At 42.8% G+C, this 7,723-nt stretch overlaps 1 long non-coding RNA gene across 1 annotated transcript in view; it reads right to left on the bottom strand.

Moving 5' to 3' along the window:
* Positions 1-2,214: 2,214 nt before the first annotated feature.
* Positions 2,215-7,723, bottom strand: part of LOC109311150 — a 9,179-nt gene continuing 3,670 nt past the window's right edge. Inside the window, exon 2 of the long non-coding RNA XR_002101432.1 lies at positions 2,215-4,925. This is a non-coding gene — a long non-coding RNA (uncharacterized LOC109311150). The remainder of the gene's footprint in view (positions 4,926-7,723) is intronic.

A 7,723-nucleotide genomic window follows, 5' to 3' on the forward strand; every position in this document is an offset into this window, starting at 1 on the left:
TGGTTTCAAAACCAGGGTCGGGTTATTGATGGCAGTCTATGTTTTTAAGAAGGATCAAGTCAGGAAAAATTTAGAGCATGACCCTACGAGAAGGCAAAGAAATGGAGCATCTCCCATGTCAGTGCCCTAACGCTGCACTATGAAGGCATTGTCTCATTCTGACCTAGGAATATGCAATTATTCCATGCAAAATGCAACTACTTAATATTGCTGGTTTAAAAGCAAGCAGGATTACATATTTAGTATGGACTTGGGACAGATGCCTCCATAATAACCTGAGCATTAATGCTATCTGTTGGTGAATAGCTTCACAACCCATTAAACAAATGAATAGCTAAAAAGTGGTAACAACCTGCAGCCAGGAAGGTTGCTGGTCAGTGGTTAGTTTTCACTGGAGATGTAGATAGTCCTGGCATTTATGTTTCCAAACAATCTCAATTTTTACCAATTTTCTTCCTGAGAAATCCAGAACAGTTCAGCATTATCCTTCTGACTGATCCACTAGCGCCACTAACGATCAATTCTACCAGCCACAATATAAATGACACCCTGAAAAGAATGACAGCAAACGCTGTCATCACTCATCACCCGAAGGGGCTGTAGGATGCAAACCTGACTAACATAAAATATTCCTCAGACAGCTGATCCAATTTGCTATTTCTTTTGCCCTAATAGGTACCCTCAAAGGGAAAGCCTCTATGCTGGAGATACTTAAGTGTTGCAAAGCAACATAGCTTTATCTTTATTAATAATAATTATAGCACAGTTTTCACAAGTTTTGTTATTGCTTTTATGCAAATGCTGATTGATGAACTCTCAGGATGTGCCTGTGAAGGGAAAGGAGAAGAGAAAACTGAAGCGGAAGGCTTAAATTCACTCCTGGTCACTCAGGGGCAGTGGGTCAATGTGGCAAGTAGAGTCAGTGACACCACAGTGATAAAATACGATCTGGCCAGAATTAAATTTACTTTCAGGCCAACTGGATGCTCTATTTACAGGTGCCAGCTTGACAGATTGATTCTTCAGTTCTATTAGAGATGAGTGCAGAAGCAGCTGCACCAGTAGCCTGGAATATATTGCACACAGGGATCCAAAGCATGAACAGCCAAGCAACAAGGGTAGACTGAATTGCATTTTCCAAACACAATTTAATCCATACGTACAAGTGCAACTAAAGTTTGTCAGGGCCCCATCTAAGTATATGAGATGGCCTGCTCCAAGAAGAGAGCTCAGGAGATTTTAGCTCTCAGTCCTATGTTTAGACCACTGGACCAGCATATAACTTCAACAGTGCCCAACCACCTTAGGACCTTCAGTCCCATTTTCAAAGGTAAGTTAGGACAAGACTCTAAAAAAAAAAAAAAAAAAATGTAGATACCTAGAGATGTAGTTAGGTTCATCTTTCAAAAGCACCTTAGCACTTAATTTAAATGAAAATGAAGCACTAGGTTCCCTTCCATCTCTTTAAACCTCTAAATGTTTTTAAAAATCAGAACACTAGAGAGACTAAATTTCCTGAAAGTGCAAAGAATTTAGGCTACGTACCTAAATCACTTTTGACACTAGAATTTAGGCTCCTAAGTCATTTAGGAAAAAATGTTATCCTAAACCTAATCTCAAAGGCCTCTGCAATTTGGGTTGATCATTTGTGTGCACACATGCATGTGTGCGCATGTGTTTGCATGAGTGCACTCACATCTGTGCATAAGTTCTCTCCTTTGAGATAGATAGATGATTTTTTTTTAAACAAACCTAATATGCAGGAAATGTCAGTGGCGGCAATCCCATGATTCAAGAATAATCTCTTTCATGGCTCATTCGTGGGACTTGAGCCACACATCCATCCACAGAAGTTGCAAGTCTTTCTGCAAGGGAGAGGATTTCCTTCCTCCACTTTCTTCTGCTTTGAGGACAATATGCTTTACCTTGAAGCAGGCTGCTGCTTGGCTGAGGTCACAGCACCACTGCAGTCAGCCAGAAGTGTAACCAAGTTCTCATGCAGCAACAAGGCCAAAAAGGAGGTCCCTACTTTTACACTACATGAACAGACATTTTTCTGGTGGGTTGCTCAGTTCCATGGGCTGCGTTTCAAAAGGATTCCCAGAGGCCAGACACGGGAGAAAAGTTCCTATTTGTTCACAGGTTTTGATCAAATCATTCCAGGAGACAATTTCTTAGTGTGCTTTGCTTACTGTAGGCTTTAGAGTCTCCCTGGTTTGCAATAGTGTGAGAGAAGCTTGGAACAGGAATATTTAGGTGTGCTTACTCAGTTATTTTTTTCTTTCAGTACAAAGGCCTCTGCTTTCAGTTTTGGGGTCAGAGTTCAGTCCTGGGATCTCCAGGGTGTGATGGTACCGGTGCTTGTCTGAGAGTCTCTGGTGCCCACTCTGGTGTTGCAGGTGCGCTCAGGCTCTATAGCTGACCCTCACAGTGGAGCCTGTAAACTTTTGGGGTCAGAAATCATCTTTTTGTCACACATTTGTTGCATAGCAGGGTTCTGATCCACAACTCGGGCTCCTAGGTGTTACCACAGTACAAATAATATTACCAGCTTCTACCTCCAGAGTCTTCACTCCCAGAGCCCCAGACACCCTGCCTCTGAGACCCAGGCCTCGCCACTAACTGCCCAAAAAACCATCCCCTGCTTCAGCCACCTAAACAGAAAAAAGGAAGCAACAGTGGACTCACCATTAGCAGATTCACAGTGTACTCCCAGCAGACTCATCACTGCTCAGCTGATTCCTCATGCCGTCAATCAATGGCCTGATTCACCGCCTTGCCAAAAAAATAAAAAAAAAATAAAAAATGGCCAGCTTCAAGTAAGTTTTAAACCCAGCTCTAAATGACAGAATAATTCCAGGAGGAAAATCATAACTCTGAACATGGTGAATGCAGCACATAAGAACTTTATTAGTCACTTGCTTTTTCTTCAAATCACTTCCCTTCATCTTTCTTCCTTGTCGTGTTTCCTTTAGCTCCTTCCCTCACTTTATTCCTCCCATTCCCTTCCTGATCTTATTCATCCTTCTCCACATTAGGGTTCTGTAGGCCAAACCCCAAGGTGCCTCCAGGTGATGAAACGACCGTACATACTTGCCCTGGCTACCACCGATCCTTTGTCCGTTTAGAAGCAGTCTTCTGGTACATACACACGTACAAACCAACCTGCTATAGCTTCACATGTTTCCCATTTCCGTATAGCCATCCCATCCTTTTCTGTATTAAACCTCGTATTTCTTACATTCCCGTAACTTTAAAACAAAATACCCAGTTTATTGATGATACTACTTTACTTCTATGGAAAGAGAGGTTTTTCATGCTCATGAGTAATTACTCCAGATTAAAATCAAGGGATGCACTACCAAATAAAGAAATTACTGAAGTTCAGGACAGGAAGGATGTCATTTTTCATGCTGTTGGCTTAAGTTTTCCTGTTTTCATATAACGTCCTCCCTTTAGAGCATGCAGCATCTGGATCATCTATAATGCCTTATTACTCCTTCTTATGAGTAACAGTGCTTGTGAAAAGAAAGACTTGGGTTATTACTCAAAAAGTTACAAAACCTGCACTGCCTTTGGAATAGGACTGAGCAAGTTTCTTGGGGAACTTTTTTTCATTTTTAATGTTTTCAGAAGGTTTTTTTCTGTCCTGTCTGAAGAGCTGTAATATGTGATTTTACTTCTTCATAAAACTAGAGGCCACGGGTGTCAACATCATTAAATGAGGAACATAAAACTAAGTAAAAATGGCCTATATCTCAATCCTTAATTGGCAGGCTAACAGTCAGTGAAAGCATCAGAACGGAGGGTCCTAAAAACTCCAGTGGGTTCATAACTGTTGGAGTGATCTCTAACAACATGACCCACTTTGTTTCTGAATGTCTGTAACTGCAAGAAGAAAAACATGAAGAAAGTTGGAAAAGAAACTGTAAGAACCAGCATCTGCCAAGCTCTGCCTCCTTCAGACGGTATACAACTGGGGAATGGGAAGGGGTTCCTTTGCAATCAACAGTCCTGATGCACTTTGTCCAGCCAAAATAAAAGAATAATGTTTTGCATTCAGTGCCATTTATCCACAGATATCAAAGTTCTCTGAAAAAACACTGATTTAAGCATTGGACCCCCCCCCCCCACCAAACCACATATTCTTTCCCTCCTTTCTACAGGTAAGGCCTTGAAAGGTTCAGAAACTTCCTTAGAGTCCAAAGCAAATGCTGGTGTTGCAGCTGGGAGCATAACTTAAATCTCAGGTCTTTCACCATTAGCTAGTTCTCAGGACCAAATTTCAGCCTACTTCAAACTCCAGGCCACCCCACTGGCATTGTAGATTATATAATCCGTTGCAGGCATTTGTTCCAGGCTAATAAAGCTTTTTACAATGGTTCCATAAGCATTTCAGTGGAATGGGAGAAGGACAGAATAAGATGACTGGAAAGTCACAATGCAAAACATCAATGCAGCACAATGAAAAACTCTGCACAATGAAGCAGATATGAAAGAGAATGCCTATGATCACTGCTGTCCATGCTCACCATGACTTAAAGCAAGCCAGGTACATGCTGAACTCCTATGTAGAGCTTGTATCGATGCTAAATACAAAATATCCAAAATATTGTAAAGAAGGATTTGGGAAGAAAACAACAACAAAATTCAGAGGAGATTAAAAGTAGTGCAGAAACTAATGCTGCTGCTATTGCATTTTTCCACGCCAGCCAGTCATGGTTGTATCAAACTAACATCTGCCATGCATCCAGCTAGTCTTGCAAATGATTGTGATTAAGTACGGTGATCCATAATACATATCATCTAGGATTTCTTCTGGTTGGAGACTGGAACATTTCTATTGTTAGTGCTTCAAAGGGTTTTAGTAATTGCCTACAGCAGAGCCAAGAAAAGAAGATATTTGGAAAGTTGCCTTTTTCATCCTGCAGTGGGGGGAAAAAAAATGAATATTGAAAGCCACATGATAAAGCAACAGAGGAAAAGGGCAGAACTTGCCACCTACGCGTGAAGTCAGAAACACCTATGGGATAATTAAACTGCATTCAGAAACATAGCACCTTTTAAAGGATAAGCATCAGTCTTGCACCCTTGCCATAGACTTCCGTCATTCTATCTTCCATTCCAAAGCCTCTCACTTGCTAAAAAGGGTTTATTTCCTTCAGACTTTAAAAGACTCTGCTCCTTAGGCACATGTGAATAACTAATTGAAAAGCTACCTGCATGATCCACAGTGCCCCTGTTCTATTTAATCCTCTGTTTCACATAAAACACTAATTGCAGTTGTTAGGGTATTGAAAAATGCACTTCTGTCGTCCGCTTCAAAGTCAATCAGGCTGCCACCATGATGGCCTTTATTTATTTCTTTTTACACAGCTGTTTTGCGCTATGGATGGGAGGCATCAAAGAAGTCCCATTCAACTGACCAGAGCAACTCAGAGAGAGCAGTGGAAGGGCAGGGTTGATCCGATGCACGCTGCCAAGAGTTCAGCCTGCAACTAACCAGAACAGATAGACTTCCAAAAACCAACCTCAAGTGGACTGCAGAAAGCATCGCACATTGTGGTATACTCAAGAAGAAAAAAAAAATCCTAGTCTTAACAGGAAAACTCTCATTGGCTTCCACTGGGAAGAAGTTCAGGTACTTGTGTACTAAAAACCTCCTTTCTATGCTATTAGCAATCCAAACAAACCCATACAAGACTTACACTGAACCGCTTCCATATCCCATCAAGTTCTTCAGCTGTTTAGAGACTTCCAAATTGTTAATTTATCCCGTGTCAAAGCAGCTCGTCTTTCTTCTTTCATAAGACGCAGGCCCACCCCCATGAAACAACTCGAGGAAGATGGGCAGAAATAAGCACACTACCAGACTTGAACTGACTCTCTTAACCTCCAAAAGGGAGACTAGACACAATAGGAAGGGGCTAATCAGAAACGTAGAGAAAACAAGCAGAAATATCATTTTAAAAGCTGACTGTGCCTGTTTTGCATTAAACTTCTCAAGTATGTCATGCTCCAGTTAGTTTTTCTTGCTGGGCTTTTCATAATTATTGCACACAGTTCTGCCTATGAACTCCAAAGCCATAACCCAGAATATTATGATCTCATTCATATTACAGATTGCCTCCTCTCTGTGGGTTGAACTCTACCTAATGAACAGTTTGTGTTATATCCCGGAGGCATTAATGAAGAGGCGCTGCTTTACTCCAGCCATATAGCGAGGACTGTTAGTGTTTCCATAATAAATCATAGTTAAAAAAAAAAAAAGCATCTCTTCTACGTGAGTCTCAGAAGAAATTGGCTTGAGGCTGAAGCTTGGCCTATAAATTCTCCATTTTTTTTTCAAGTTTTCATCAAAACAAGAACAAAAATTCTCCGTTACATAAGTTATTCCCTTCAAGCGACCTCTGACAGATCTGAGAAGACCTTAGTTCTTATTCCCTCCCTCTGGGAGAGGTACACACCCATTCACTACGACACCAGGAAAGCAGGTGAAGACTCATCAATGCTTGATTTACCTTTATTGCCTTGGACTCCTCTACATTAAGCAACAGAAATCTATTTCAAGTTAAAGGTGATTTGTATAATCCTCCAGGGGCATCAGGGGGAGAAGCATACTTTCTTTTTTAATATATTTAAACAGAGACCTCCGAAGTGCCTAGGAAAGCAAACCGTTTCAAACAGTATCTAGCCCAAAACTGACAAAATCAGGAAATTGAGCTTAAGTTATCCACGGGCACCCTGGAGGCAAGAGCTGACCATTTCCACCCAGATGGCTGCTTAGTCACACTCCTCAGTCATTTGAGGTGTAATTATTCATTGGCTGCTTCTTTTCCACCAAATTCTGGCATCAAAGTAATTCTTACATATCCTGACAAACATTATGAGATTGGCTTCATCCAGGTTCTTTGCTGCTTAGAGAGGTCCATATCCCGTGGCACAGCAGTGCTAAACGCATGAGAAGGGTGTAACAGTGGAAGAGCAGCTTCAACTTATATGCATGAGCCATTTCAGCTGAAGATCATAGGAAAGTCGGGCTGCAAGGAACCTCCTGAAGTCATCCAGTCCAGCCCCCTAACTTGGGTACACTGCCAGGGTAAAATGGGGTCTTGAACACAGCACCTTGGGCTTGGGAAGCCAGCAGACCCATGGGAAGAGTTATCATCTAAAGGAATCAAACAAGTCTGTAGGTATCAGGACAACCAACTTGAACCTGGGACTGTGGGCTTGCCAGAAGAAGGGGCTTGGCAAGCCTACCCTGCCTCCTGCTGGGGATGTCCAAAGCATGCCCTTCTACCTTCATGGGGAGCGTCCACACATGCGGGCACGTGCGCTTGCAGCAGCTCAAACAGAAGCAGTCCAAATTTGAGCCGGGGCTTTTTGTCTCAGCATGTGCGCCCAGACATGCACTTTGGTGTGGGGTAAATTGTGCCACTTGGGGCAAAATAACCCTGCCTGGCTCCTCCCAGATCTGCAGCCAGGAGGTGCTAGAGCCCAAGGCCAGCACCCGTGCTGTCCCCAGCAGTATAAAAAGCTGCCCTGGCAAGTAGCTCAGGGCTACTCGCTCTCAGGAGCTTCTGGGGCCCAGCCAGTTGGTACCTGGGGACACTGCCCCTTGTGCCAGCCGGACTGCTGAAGCAGCCCTGAGAGTTCCCTGCACCCTCGACCCACTGCAGCAGTCTGGCAGTGGGGGCTGCTGCCTGGCTGTGACCTGCTGTGC

This window comes from Crocodylus porosus, unplaced genomic scaffold (genome assembly GCF_001723895.1).
Source record: "Crocodylus porosus isolate Cpor-Errol unplaced genomic scaffold, CroPor_comp1, whole genome shotgun sequence".
Lineage (NCBI taxonomy): Eukaryota > Metazoa > Chordata > Crocodylia > Crocodylidae > Crocodylus > Crocodylus porosus.